The sequence below is a fragment of the Podarcis filfolensis genome (genome assembly GCF_964270895.1).
Source record: "Podarcis filfolensis genome assembly, chromosome: 12".
Taxonomy (NCBI): domain Eukaryota; kingdom Metazoa; phylum Chordata; class Lepidosauria; order Squamata; family Lacertidae; genus Podarcis; species Podarcis filfolensis.
The window spans coordinates 55132435-55146165 of NC_139614.1; the positions used below are offsets into that span (position 1 = coordinate 55132435).

The window sequence follows — 13731 nt, forward strand, 5'->3', positions numbered from 1 at the left end:
GTGTTTAAAGTGGGAGAGGGGCAAAAGAGTTTGACCTTGCAAATATCCTCTGGGAAACAGCTCAGTGCCTAGAGTGCGAGACTCTTGAAATCTCTCTTTTTTTCCTTCAAATACTTTTTTTTTTAAGAAGATATTTATTAAGATTTTCCATTTTATACAAACCAAGAAAAAAAAAGGAAAAAAATTAAAAAGAAAAAATATTAAAAACACATAAATTTCATATCTTATTTTTCAATAACATATTTCCCTGACCTCCTCATACCTCCCCTTCTTGTATTCCAGTTCAAATTGTTCATCCAGCAAATCCTTATCTCATAGCATTACAGCTAAAAGCCTTATTTTCTATCCATCTTCTTAAATTATTGTAACTTATACTTTTACTTATATACAAAAAAGAACTATTTTTTCATATTCTTTTGTACCATTACAGCTGATAACCCCTTAATTTCAATCCAACATCACTCAGTATTCCTTAATATTACAATATTTTTGCAAATAGTCTTTGAATTTTTATTCAATACTTTTTATTGCTTTTTTTGTAACAACAACAAATACTCTTACATTCAAAAATTTGTATGTCTTCTTATTTACCCTGCGCCTTATTGCGGCCGGACTTCCTTCCATCCCTTCAACGGTTTTCATATCTCAAATCTTTTCTTACAGTTTCTTATTTACACTCCATCCACATCACAAGATTTACATTAATCCTGCTACAGTTTTTAAATTCGTACAATTACTCTGTATATATTCAACAAATTTACTCCAATCCTTTTCAAACTTTGCTTCTTTTTGGTTCCGAATCTTATAGGTCAATTTCGCCAATTCTATGTATTCAAACATTTTTGTCTGCCACTCCATTGAAGTTGGGATTTATTGGGATTTCCTCTTTCAATCTCAAGGTCGTGGGTTCGAGCCGGGCAAAAAGATTCTGGGGTTGGACTAGATGATCCTCAGGATCCCTTCCAACTGTACAATCCAGGCTTCTCCCATATCTACGGCCACCTGCGAGTCATGTGATGTCACAGTTACATCACATGACTTGCAGGTGGGCAAGTCATTCCTAATAATAATAATAATAATAATAATAATAATAATTTTTTATTTGTACCCCGCCTTCCCTGGCTGGAGCCGGGCTCAGGGCGGCTAACATCATAAAACTAACACAGAATACAAAGAACATAAAAACAGGCAATCAGTTAATTAAAAGACATCTTAAAATTAGATCCTGCTAAGGATCTAGCCTTTTTTTGGCCATGCCCCACCTCAACATCTCTAAAATCCTGATTCTCCCCCCCCCCAATTATTATTATTTGAAAAGTGAACTCCTATTCACGTGGAGGAAGCCTAAAAGGCCACTCACTGTTAATGACTCATTCTCAAATTGCCCCCCCCCTTAAAAATCAAATTGCCCCTCTGTGGGGGGGGGGTGCCCCACGTTGGGAACCACGGATCCAAAGGGTCTCCAACCCCATCCTGGACCCACCACCTCCCAGGTTGAGTGTGGAAGTGGATTTCCTTCTCTACATACGACCTGAGCTTAGGCCTCAGAACCTATTTTCAGTGTTTCAGTTCCCACAGTCTGTGCAATAATTTACTTTTTTTTTAATTTGAGCTTTTAAGCATATGTAGAGTGCCTTGTCTTCGCCACTGAAAAGAAGCACAGCTTATCAGCATGCCTCTGGAATAAGGGGAAAGCGCTTCCAGACACCTTAGATCGGTGGTGATCCCAAACTTTTTCAGGTTGTTCGTAAACTCATCCTCAGTGTACCCTACCCTATAAAAAAGGATTATTCAAAACAGCCAGTCACACAACCTACGAAGGAAGATAACAACACAATAAAATTCGCAACCAATTGTACATTTGTTCAAAATCCAATTGAAATCAAGTTTAATCAATTCAACAAAATGGATGCACTTGATCCAGTGATACCAGCTTTTCAAAGTCCAACAGTCATCTGCACATAGCTGTCAGCTTTTCCCTTTTTTTTTTGTGAGGAATCCTATTCGGAATAAGAGAATTTCCCTTTAAAAAAGGGAAACGTTGACAGCTGTGCATCTGCACCTCCTCTTGCAGACACCCCGCACCCCAGGTAATCCCAACACCCATTTGGGAACCACTACCTTAGGTGGTGTGGCTCACAGGCAACTCCAGCCCCCTCCCCCAAAAAAACCTTTTTGAGACATTACACACCATCTGAGGCCCACAATGATGCAGCAGATGAAGCCAGGGCTAGATTCGGAGCCTGACAAGAGGGGCTGTAGCTGGGCAGCCTCGAGTCACCCTTTATAAATACAGCAACAGCTGATTAAATAAGGAACAGGATAGACAGTGCATGCCCTGCCCTGTAGGATATTCTCTGTCCTTTAGCTGGGGCTCTGTTCAGCTGATTTGTATCTGGAGAAGATTAAGGGATTTGCCTTTCCATTAAAGCTATTCTCCTCCTCCGTGAACCAAACGGTGGAGACAAAGACGACTGAGCGAGTGCGTGTTTGTTTGTGCCCCGAAACCAGCGGGCACAGTTGGTCCTTCCCTGCCACCCTGCTTGTCACGATTCCAGGAAACACGTCAGAAACACCTGGCCAGTTTCCCTCTCAGTTCCAGATCTGCCACTTGGCTACCATGTTGGGCGCCCTGGAGGCAAATGATGTTCAGGGCCTACTTTCTAATATCAAGTACCAGGGCACTTTTGTTTGAAATTATGTAAATATCGTCAGGTTTTAAGCCGACTTGAGTGTTGTTTTAATTATGGAAAGGCGGCATACAAATACAGTGGTACCTCGGGTTAAGTACTTAATTTGTTCCGGAGGTCCGTTTTTAACCTGAAATTGTTCTTAACCTGAAGCACCACTTTAGCTAATGGGACCTCCTGCTGCTGCCGTGCTGCTGGAGCACGATTTCTGTTCTGAAGCAAAGTTCTTAACCTGAAGCACTATTTCTGGGTTAGCGGAGTCTGCAACCTGAAGCGTATGTAACCTGAGGTACCACTGTACAATGATGATGATAATAATGATCCTTGCTCTGTGCTGGATCCAGAGCTATGACTAATGGAGAATCAAGCCCTGTAGGGGTGTTAATGCTGTGAGGCCCCCCCCATCTTATGATCCAAGTGTACAAAAAGGTAAAGGGACCCCTGACCATTAGCTCCAGTCGTGGCCGACTCTGGGGTTGCGGCGCTCATCTCGCTTTACTGGCAGCGTTGTCCTAAGCAGGCTTCCTCAACCTCAGCCCTCCAGATGCTTTGAGACTACAATTCCCATCATCCCTGACCGCTGGTCCTGCTAGCTAGGAATCATGGGAGTTGTAGGCCAAAAACATCTGGAGGGCCGAGGTTGAGGAAGCCTGGTCCTAAGCCTGTTGTCTCCCTAGAGTAGCCTTCCCTAACTTGCTGCCCTCCAGCTGTTTGGGATGCCCATCAATCTCAGCCGCTGGCTGGGGTTGATGGGAGTTGTAGTCCAACACTGCTGGAAGGCACCAGGTTGGGAGAGGCTGCTTCAGTAAATGAGCTCAGAACCGCAGCACTAACCTACCTGTAGCTGAGTGTCCTGTGCAGTCCTTTGACATAACATTTCCCAATTCTGCCATCAACCTAACAGGGAGTAAAGGAAGCTGCTGTATGGCCCGTGAAGGCACCAAGGCCCTTTGCACCCTAGCAGTGTCCTCTTCAGTCACATGCAGAGCCTGGGCATCTGGAAGGTAATGTTAGTCTGCATTCAAGGAACAGGCCCTTTCAACATGCAATTCAGCAGGCACCAAAGCCACATCCCCTGGGCAGCGGCACAGTATTCTCAGAGAGACATTTCCCTGCTTTCTGCTTCCCTCCTCCCTGCTCTCAGGCCCCATTGAGATGCTTTGCAGCTGATGCTCTCCATAAACCTGATACCGTGACTCAGCTTCTGAGCTCCCTCCCTTGATGAGCAGGCTAGTCGTGCCAAGATCCGGTAGGGAGAGACAATACCAATCACTCACTGCCCCTTCTTGGAAGCAGTTCAAAACCTGCTACGATAATCTGGTTCTGCAGCAACTGCGAAGGGCCAAAAGGCATCTTGCAGAGCGAGAGCTGAAAGAAGTCACCCAGGAGAGAGAGGATGCTGCAAAACCACAGCTGGTCTCTGGTGAACGAGAGGAGGAAGTGCGAGAAAATGCTCAAGCAGCTTCAGAGTCTCTTTGTGGTTCTGGCTGAACAGGAATCAGAGCAATTTTTGTTCTGTTTGAAAATTAAAACCAGTAGGGCAGTTAGATAATTGTAGACTCTGCTCTAGGGATGGGCAAATATCTCAGTGCGGGTTTCTCTTAGTTTCTTATTTATCTAATCTTTACCTTCGGTTCTTTACATTTCCACAATATTTTTTAAAAAATATGATGAAAACTCATTTGAGCTTTTGTGCCATTTTCTCCTAATAAACACAGTTTTGTATGCAATGAGGCGTAAGACACACACTTCTGAAAGGCAAATCCCCCCTACTAGAATGCATTTTGGGTGTTATTTCCACTTTTCAAGCATTTATATGCACACTTCAGTGTATAAATTTTTCAAACAGATGACTTAGCTAGAGAACTGCATTGCAAAATTCAGATCAGTGCAAATTTTGAAGGGTAGCTGTGCCTCCCCCCCCTTCTTTTTTTTGAGAAACATTTGTCTTGGAAAGTGTCGATTGTGTAAGTTTTCCTTTAAATGCAAACTCAACCAAATTTCTGCTCATCCATGCTCTGGTCTAACGCTTTGGGAACCGACCCCCCTCTTTAAATGATACCACTGTGCATTACTTCACTTGCCACAAAATACTTTGAAAAAAATAAGGCCATGTTTATAGGCCCTTCTGCTCATTATGCCCCAAAGTCTATCTATATATTTACATTTTCAAAAATATTACAAAAGTAAAGTATATAAAACATGGAAGGTGAATTCCCATCATCCCTCCCCCCATCCCCCCCCCAAAAAAATTCTAGAAATGACTTTTGGGATGATGCAGAACTCTTTTCCAGGAGAAGAGGCACAAAAGTAAGGAGACAAAGTAGGAACTTCTCTGGAGAGATCAGGTCGCACCTTTGACACTTTTTTTTTTTAAAGGAGGTTTATTTGCCAGACCCTTTAATCCATAATGTGGGTGAGCTTCATTACACAACCAATTTATGTTTCTTCTTGGTTTTTTGCAAATAATTCTGGGAGCTTTTGTGAGGGTCCTGACGTTTCTCGGCTAGACGTCCTGAGCTGCCCACCCCCTTCTGAGAACTATCCTTCCCAGGGTACCCTGGAGGAAAGCGATGCAAAGCTTTGGAGCAGTACCCGATTGTTTATGCACAATAGCGCGCGATAAGGCTAGTTCCCAGCTGTATAAAGATCAAGGGTTACCGCTAGTATCTCATTTAACAGATAAGGTTCTTAGGGCCTGGAAGAGAGAAAGAGAAACCGAAGAAAGCGAGACCCAATCTGAGCTATTCTTTACACTGGAAGGAAGCCAGGCTTTCATTTGCACAAAACCCTTATTCAGGCGAAGGTGTTGGAAGCAGTGTGTTGCCTTGGCCCTGCTGGCTTCTGCTCTGCCCTGCCAGGAAGAGATGGGGCCAGACGCTGCATTAATTAGTTGTCAGGTAGATTGGTCTTGCTCAGAAGATCTGAGCTAGAGATGCAGCAGGGTGCTGATGAGCAGGGGGTGGGGAGGGGTTCAAAGTGAAGATAATTTATGAATCATCTTTTGCTGTGGTGGGGGGCGGCAGTGGCGGCAGGGGCTTGCCGTTGGTCCTGAGGGCTGCAAGTGCAGGACAAGAGCCTTGGCAGTGCGAATCAGCTCTGTGAAAGAAGCCAGAATGTTCTCCCCAAAGCTATTGGTGGGAAGAGTTTGGGCATGGTCCATCCTGTTCACTACGTCCGTTTGCGGACCACTTCGGCAGCGTCGGACATCATAAAACAAAGCTTTACGGCTTGTTTTCATCAGATAAGAATCTGACCCATTGCTTCTTTCAGAGACTTGCATAGTCTACAAAGACTTTCAGAGACTTATAAGACTTATGTTTATTTGGTTCTATGTTTTCAAGAGATTCCATCAAGGGTGCACGTTTAGTGACTTTCAGAGATTTATAAGTTTTCTGTTTATTTGGTTTCTCATATTGTTCAATGTTCCGTATAGACTATATAAAGAGTTTATATTGATATTGCATTGTTGTACTTGGTCATCGTGTTGCCTTGGATATTACTGGTAATTGTTTGCAACACAGGGGTTTTATTGTTTGGTTACTTACTGAACATAAGATGAGCCTGCTGGATCAAGCCAATGGACCCATCTAGTCCAGCATCATGTTCTCACAGTGGCCAACCTATGAGAAACCAGCAAACAGCATAAGAGGCCTCTCCCCTCCTGTTCTTTCCAGCAACAAGTATTCAGAAACATTTATGCCTCCAACTGTAAAGGCAGGGCATAGCCATCCAGGGTTGTTGTTGTTGTTGTTTAGCCGTTTAGTCATGTCCAACTCTTCCGTCCAACAGACTTCCGTGTCAAAATTGGGTGGAGCAAATTTCCTTTTGTCATTTAGTCGTATCCGACTCTTTGTGACCCCCTGGACCAGAGCACACCAGGCACTCCTGTCTTCCACTGCCTCCCGCAGTTTGGTCACACTCATGCTGGTAGCTTCAAGAACACTGTCCCACCATCTCGTCCTCTGTCGTCCCCTTCTCCTTGTGCCCTCCATCTTTCCCAACATCAGGGTCTTTTCCAGGGAGTCTTCTCTTCTCATGAGGTGGCCCAAGTCTTGGAGCCTCAGCTTCAGGATCTGTCCTTCCAGTGAGCACTCAGGGCTGATTTCCTTCAGAGTGGAGAGGTTTGTTCTTCTTGCAGTCCATGGGACTCTCAAGAGTCTCCTCCAGCACCAGAATTCAAAAGCATCCATTCTTCGGCAATCAGCCTTCTTTATGGTCCAGCTCTCTCTTCCATACATCCCTACTGGGAAAACCATCGCTTTAACTATACGGGCCTTTGTTGGCAAGGTGATGTCATCCAGGGTAGCAGCCATCAATAGCTCTGTCCTCCATGAAGCTAAGATCCTTTGCAAAAAAGGAACATAGGAAGCTACCTTATCTGAATTACAATTTGTAAAGCACATAACACTCTTCCAAATGGAAAATAACAGTGCAGGATGAAAACATGGCAACAATTCTGCTTTTAGCCTTGTACTGGCCTTGGCCGAGTGAGTCAGCCTTAGGTGACAGACAGACACAACACATAGATATAATTCTCACATGGGGCTGTAAGATTTGCACTGCCACAAGCATGTTGTCCCGAATGGGGAATGTTTGCTTTCAAAAAACGTATAACCAGCTTTTGCAATACGATTGACAGAGCTGGAACAAAGGACTTTCTGATGTAAAGCGTGGGAAAACACCGACTTTCTATAAACACAAAATTAAAGAGAAAATTGCTGCAAGGTAATGGGTAGGTGGCAGGCCACTGCAGTGGATAGGAATAGAATGAGTAGCAGTTGCTCAAGTAAACATGTTGAAAAAGGAGAGGGGTGGGTATGTCAAGTTGTAAAAGAGCATTGGGGGAAAATCAATAAATCTGCAATGCAAGAAATTGGATATGAAGTCCTGAAAAACCTTATATGGAAGGTTCAGTGAGGAAAGATAGGAAGCTTATTTCATAAATGGTAACTTGCAGTGAGGTTGCTGTACTGTATTCGTTTGTGTATTCATTGAATTTATCTCTCGCCTTTTTCTCCAAGGAGCTCAGCGAGGCAGACATGATGGTTCTCCCGCTTCCTCCTTTAATCCCCCAATAACCCAGTGAAGCTGAGAGGCAGGGATTGGCCCAAGATCGCCCAGGGAGCTTCAGGGCCAAGTGGGGATTTGATCCCTGGGTCCGGGTCCAAAACTCTAACCACTACTGTGTGACAAAGTGGTGTCTATGTATTGTACCATCGATAAATATGGACAGGGAAAATTTGGGCATTCACTTTAATGACAATGACACAGTACTTAAAGCCTAGAGGAAAATGATCAGGCAAGCAGTAACTCTTGACTATGCAGGAAAGTTTCCCCCAAATCTTCCTTTTCTGCTGTTGTCATATTTTGGTTTTATCTTCTAAGGAAGTGCACAAAATTATTAAACGTTACAGGCCAGAGGCAACTAAGTTGGTGCACTGGCAAGATCCAGCACTAGTGAATTGGGACTTTCCCCCTGTGACTCCCCCAAAATGGTTTTGGGGGTCTGGAGAACCCCCAGGGCAGATCATTCTGTCAGGTAAGCTGGAATGCTTACACCAGCAGAACAAGAATATTGGATTTCTCCCCATTTCCGCCCTCTAATAGCATTTATATACTGATTAGTATTTCAAAAGCGGTGCAAAAGGGTGGTGAAAAGATGAACATTAAGTTTGCCTAGTGGAGGAGTCTAAAACAATGTTAGCGAGTCCAAGAATGGCAGCGGGAGATGCTAAATTCGGCCAGAAGATGTGATCCTGGTGCCAGGATGCCAATCAAAACAAAACCAGTCTAGTATTTGATGCTTGCGTCTCTGATCTCTGCTCTGCACCGCTACAGTGCTGTGCTCCCCCATCTCTGCAGGACAATAAATGTGCCTGCAAAAGCCAAGAGGCTCCCTGACTTTTGGAACCCGGGCCCATCTGAGCAAGCAAGCAGCGCTTGGCCATCAGGCCTCAGGGACAGAAAGATTTCAGAACGAGATTAATGGGGTTGACAGATCAGAAGGCAGACATGTTTTCCAGGAATATTGTCGGCGTCTGCTGCATTGGAGCAAAAACAACCAAGCCATATGTGCAAAATACAGTGGCTGCAAAGGGAAAAAGAGCAGGCTGTGTGGCTAGGAAGACACAGGATTAGGTGGGAGGAAGCCAGGCTGCAGCCTTCCCCATAAGGCTATGCAATTGTCTTGCAGAGAGAGGTTGTGTTGTTGGGGTAGTTGCTGCTTTTTGTTCCCCTTTCCATTCAAAGGAAATAATTTTACTATTTGTACCCAGCCCATCCGACTGGGTTTCCCCAGCGCCACTCATGGCAGCTTCCAGCATGTATAAAAACATATCAAACATTACGTATAATAATAATAATATAATAATAATTTATTATTTGTACCCCGCCCATCTGGCTGGGTTGCCCCAGCCACTCTGGGCGGCTTCCATAGAAACCAAAAATACAGTAAAATATCACACGTTAAAAACTTCCCTGAACAGGGCTGCCTTAAGATGTCTTCTGAATGTCAGGTAGTTGTTTATCGCTTTGACATCTGCTGGAAGGGCGTTCCACAGGGCGGGCGCCACTACCGAGAAGGCCCTCTGCCTGGTTCCCTGTAGCTTTGCTTCTCGCAAGGAGGGAACCGCCAGAAGGCCCTCGGCGCTGGACCTCAGCGTCCGGGCAGAATGATGGGTATACTGGACCGAGGCCGTTTAGGGCTTTAAAGGTCAGCACCAACACTTTGAATTGTGCTCGGAAACGTACTGGGAGCCAATGTAGGTCTTTCAAGACCGGTGTTATATGGTCTCGGCGGCCGCCCCCAGTCACCAGTCTAGCTGCCGCATTCTGGATTAGTTGTAGTTTCCGAGTCACCTTCAAAGGTAGCCCCACGTAGAGCGCATTGCAGTAGTCCAAGCGGGAGATAACCAGAGCATGCACCACTCTGGCGAGGCAGTCCGCAGGCAGGTAGGGTCTCAGCCTACGTACCAGATGGAGCTGGTAAACAGCTGCCCTGGACACAGATTTGACCTGTGCCTCCATGGACAGCTGTGAGTCCAAAATGACGTAATAGACTGGTACGTAATAGAACATTAAACAAAAATATTTATATAGCTGCCTTGCATTGAGTTGGGCCCCAGTAGTGTCTACTCCAGGGATGGGAACCTGTGATCCTCCAGGTGATGGAATCGAAGAACTGTAGAGTTGGAAGGGATCCTGAGGCTTCCGGGGTAGACGGCTACAATATCCTACGTTGCAGCTCTAGCGGGTAACTGCTTGCAACGCAGTTGCAGAGGCCCAATTTATTAGAAGCCACTGCTCTCCTATTTTCATGAGATGCAAACACGCCAGCCCCTGTTGGCATCCTCATTTAAATCTGGGATCTGCCACGGCTACAACTGAATCTTGTCATCTCAGGGCATGCATTAGCCTTAATCTAAGTGCACGTGACATGGTTGTAGCTCAGCTCTGCTAAGGAGTAATCTTGCTTTAGCCAGGATTTCAATCTGTAGATTTGGAACAGCAGTGACACATCCCACATGATCCGGTGCACAGGGGCATCATATAATTGTAGAGTTGGAAGGGACCTTGAGGGTCATCTAGCCCAACCCCCTGCGATGCAAGAAACAGAGCTGAAGCATCCCTGACAGATGGCCATCCAGCCTCTGCTTAAAATCCTCCAAGGAAGGAGAGTCCACAACCTTCCGAGGGAGATGGTTCCACCGTTGAACAGCTCTTATTTTAATATCCCTTTGGAGCTGTGCTGCATCTTTGTACTTCTGTCCTTCTGGTTTACCTTTTGATTCTTTGTTTGTGTGTTAATTTGCATTTTGTTGTTCTAACAAATCAATAAAAACTTTTTTTAAAAGAAACCAAGCTTCCTCCACCTTCCATGTGACAGCCCTTGAGATATTTGAAGGTGACTATCATATCTATTAGGGACACGGGTGGCGCTGTGGGCTAAACCACAGAGCCTGGGACTTGCCGACCAGGTTGGTGGTTCGAATCCCTGCAACGGGGTGAGCTCCCGTTGTTCGGTCCCTGCTCCTGCCCACCTAGCAGTTCGAAAGCACATCAAAGTGCAAGTAGATAAATAGGTACCACTCCAGCGGGAAGGTAAACGGCGTTTCCATGCGCTGTTCTGGTTCGCCAGAAGCGGCTTAGTCATGCTGGCCACATGACCCAGAAGCTGTACGCCGGCTCCCTCAGCCAGTAAAGCGAGATGATCGCCGCAACCCCAGTCGGCCACGACTGGACCTAATGGTCAGGGGTCCCTTTACCTATCATATCTATTATCTAGGCTAAACATACCCAGCTCTTTCAACTGTTCCTCATAAGGCTTCGTTTCTAGACCCTTGACCATCTGGGTTGCCTTCTTCTGCACACCTTACAGCTTGTCAATATATCAATAATGCTTTTGTGATACTATATAACAAAACTTACCTTTTTAAACAGTCACCACCCAGGAAGTTAAGGTAAGCAGGCAATGTATCCAGCAGCTGAGCTGCTTGCAGGAAGCCCATTTAGCAAGTGGCAGCAGCCTCCCCTTGCTGTCAAAGACTTCAGCATTTGGCCATCAAGAAACCTACTATTTTGTACATTTCAATATCTGGAGTGCTCCTGTTGCAATTTTCAGCCTCTTCCCCCTTTCCCAGGATACTCCATTCCATTTCCCTCCGCCTCAGTTTTCTTTCACAGCTGCCCGCATCAGCCAGCCCCAAGCTCACTGGGCATACTTAGTCCTCACCATGTTGTTTTATGGCCTCTCCCCGCCCAACCCAACATTTTTTGAACTTCTGGAAACTGTGTTTCCCGAGCTGCTGGCTGATACATCCAGCTTCTGCATGGGTTTTGGCTGCATGAGGAGTCCACACTTGGAATCAATTCACTAGTGATATGAAAAGCGATACAAACCCATCATTACAAAACTTTTTCCCAAGCTGAGAAGATCTGTCTATCACCAGTAACATGGCTCAAAATACATTAGGCCAGGGATAGCGATCTTAAAAAGAAAAAAACCCTTGCTTTGGCCAATGCTCCAAAACCACATGCCAGTGGTGGATGTAATTATCCCATATCTGTGACTCACTCTTGCTTCAGCTGATCCATGCAGATCAGAAGGTTAGCACCTTCTCTCCTCTACCAAATGATCAAGTCTGATGACCAAGGAGGGGACAGTTTGCATCCCTATCAGGAAGCTCTGGGTGGGGTGGTTTAGTTAACCTTCCATTGGAGGCAAGGGTGAGCCAGGGTTAGCAATCCCTGCATAGCCTCGGACGAGAACTTTAAAAATAATTTTCAGTGCACGAGAATGCATATTTGGGCTAGTCTACCACCAGTGAGGTCAAAAATTTTAACTGGGCTTTGGTGGGGGAAGCTGTCATGATACACTTTCTGAAAAGCAGAATATCCAACCCCCTTTAGAAGCTTTCTATGCAGTGCCAGGGGCTGTGTGCCGTCCCCACCCAAACATACAGATGCCAGCCCTTACGACTGGAGGGGCACGCGAGTGAGTGCAGATGGCACCAGGCAGATGGTCAAGAGTCCACCCGAAGGCACACCTTGGGGTTATGAGCCTAGAGCAGAACAATCACCATGCTTCATGGGGCTGCCGCAAGTTTCGCTTGCTTTCAAGGTCACCTTGATCTCTTTGCTGACCGTAGTAAATTCATTCCGGATGCATTCTCACACGAACCAGCTGTTACAAGGTAGCCGCTTTGAAGACATACTTCTCCCAGAGCAACCTCCCATCATCATAAAATGCTAATGCCAATCTTGGGTGGGGGGGGCAATTACTGTTGCTCATCTCATCAAAACAGCATGATGAGGACGCAATAGGGAGCAGCAGGAGCGTTGAGGACAACCCACTGGCTGCAGAAATACTCAAAAGACAATTAACATAAACCCCGCCACCGTAACCCTGTAAGTCTGTCCATGCTCAGCTACCACAAAATCTAAGGTATGAAGGGGGAGGAAGTGTTTGGCTTGCTCCACTTGCCCCCAAGATTAGCAAAATTCTCACTAGGATTGGGGCAGGGGGAGGAAGTATAGCCTAGAAGGGTAGAGATAATTGCCTGTTCTGTCGCTTGCTGTCAACATTGGTGACTTTTGCTTATCTCTATAGATTCACATTTGCTTCCAGGCCTGTTAAGGATGGCAATCTATAGGCCTTTACAGCACAGGGGTGAGGAGCCCGTGATCATCCAGATTCTGTAGGACTCCACTTCCCATCAGCCTCAGCAAGCATGCCTAATGGTCAGGGCTGATGGGAGCTAGAGCCCAGGAACATGTGGGAGGGTCACAGGTTCCCAACATGTGGCTTAAAGGTAAAGGGACCCCTGACAGTTAAGTCCAGTCATGAACGACTCGGGGGTTGCGGCACTCATCTCGTTTTACTGGCCGAGGGAGCCGGCGTACAGCTTCCGGGTCATGTGGCCAGCAGGACTAAGCCGCTTCTGGCGAACCAGAGCAGCGCACGGAAACGCCGTTTACCCTCCCACCAGAGTGGTACCTATTTATCTACTTGCACTTTGATTTGCCTTCAAACTGCTAGGTTGGCAGGAGCTGGGATTGAGCAACGGGAGCTCACCCCATCGCGGGGATCCGAACCGCCAACCTTCCAATCAGCAAGCCTTAGGCAAGGCTCAGTGGTTTACACCACAGCGCCACCCGCGTCCCTACAGGTGGCTTAGCATTATGCTAATCAACTACTAGATGAGCAAAGAAGATAGTGGTGGTGATGCCATTTTACCAAAGGCACCGCTGGCTCTCCATCAAGGGAGAAGGGGCATTTAGGAGTCTCTTTCCAAGGTGCAAGACTACAATTCCCCAAGCACAGAAACTCCCCTTCGCACAACCAAAGGGGCAAGCAGGGCCACACCGTGACCCCCAACCACCTACACCTTAGGATCCTGCATGATCTAATCCTGAGGCTGCACAGGCTGGTCCTCTACAATAACTGGGTTGGAGGATGCAGCATCCTAGAATTGCAGCATTGGAAGGGACCACAGGGGTCATCTAGTCCAACCCCCTGCAATGCAGGAATTTTTTGCCC

General features: G+C 46.1%; 1 protein-coding gene across 4 annotated transcripts in view; it reads right to left on the reverse strand.

Moving 5' to 3' along the window:
• Positions 1-13731, reverse strand: part of LOC310746067 (polypeptide N-acetylgalactosaminyltransferase 4-like) — a 112143-nt gene that overhangs the window by 48307 nt on the left and 50105 nt on the right. The window contains exons 2-3 of one of the 4 annotated variants that reach the window (XM_083579761.1): positions 2192-2985; positions 1464-1774 (exon numbers count right to left, since the gene is read on the reverse strand). The exons of 2 other annotated variants lie outside the window; for them this stretch is intronic. The gene's annotated coding sequence lies outside the window, so the exon portion shown is untranslated. Of the gene's footprint in view, positions 1-1463; positions 1775-2086; positions 2986-13731 lie in introns of those variants that run through there. One more of the 4 variants, XM_083579760.1, reaches the window with a different exon arrangement.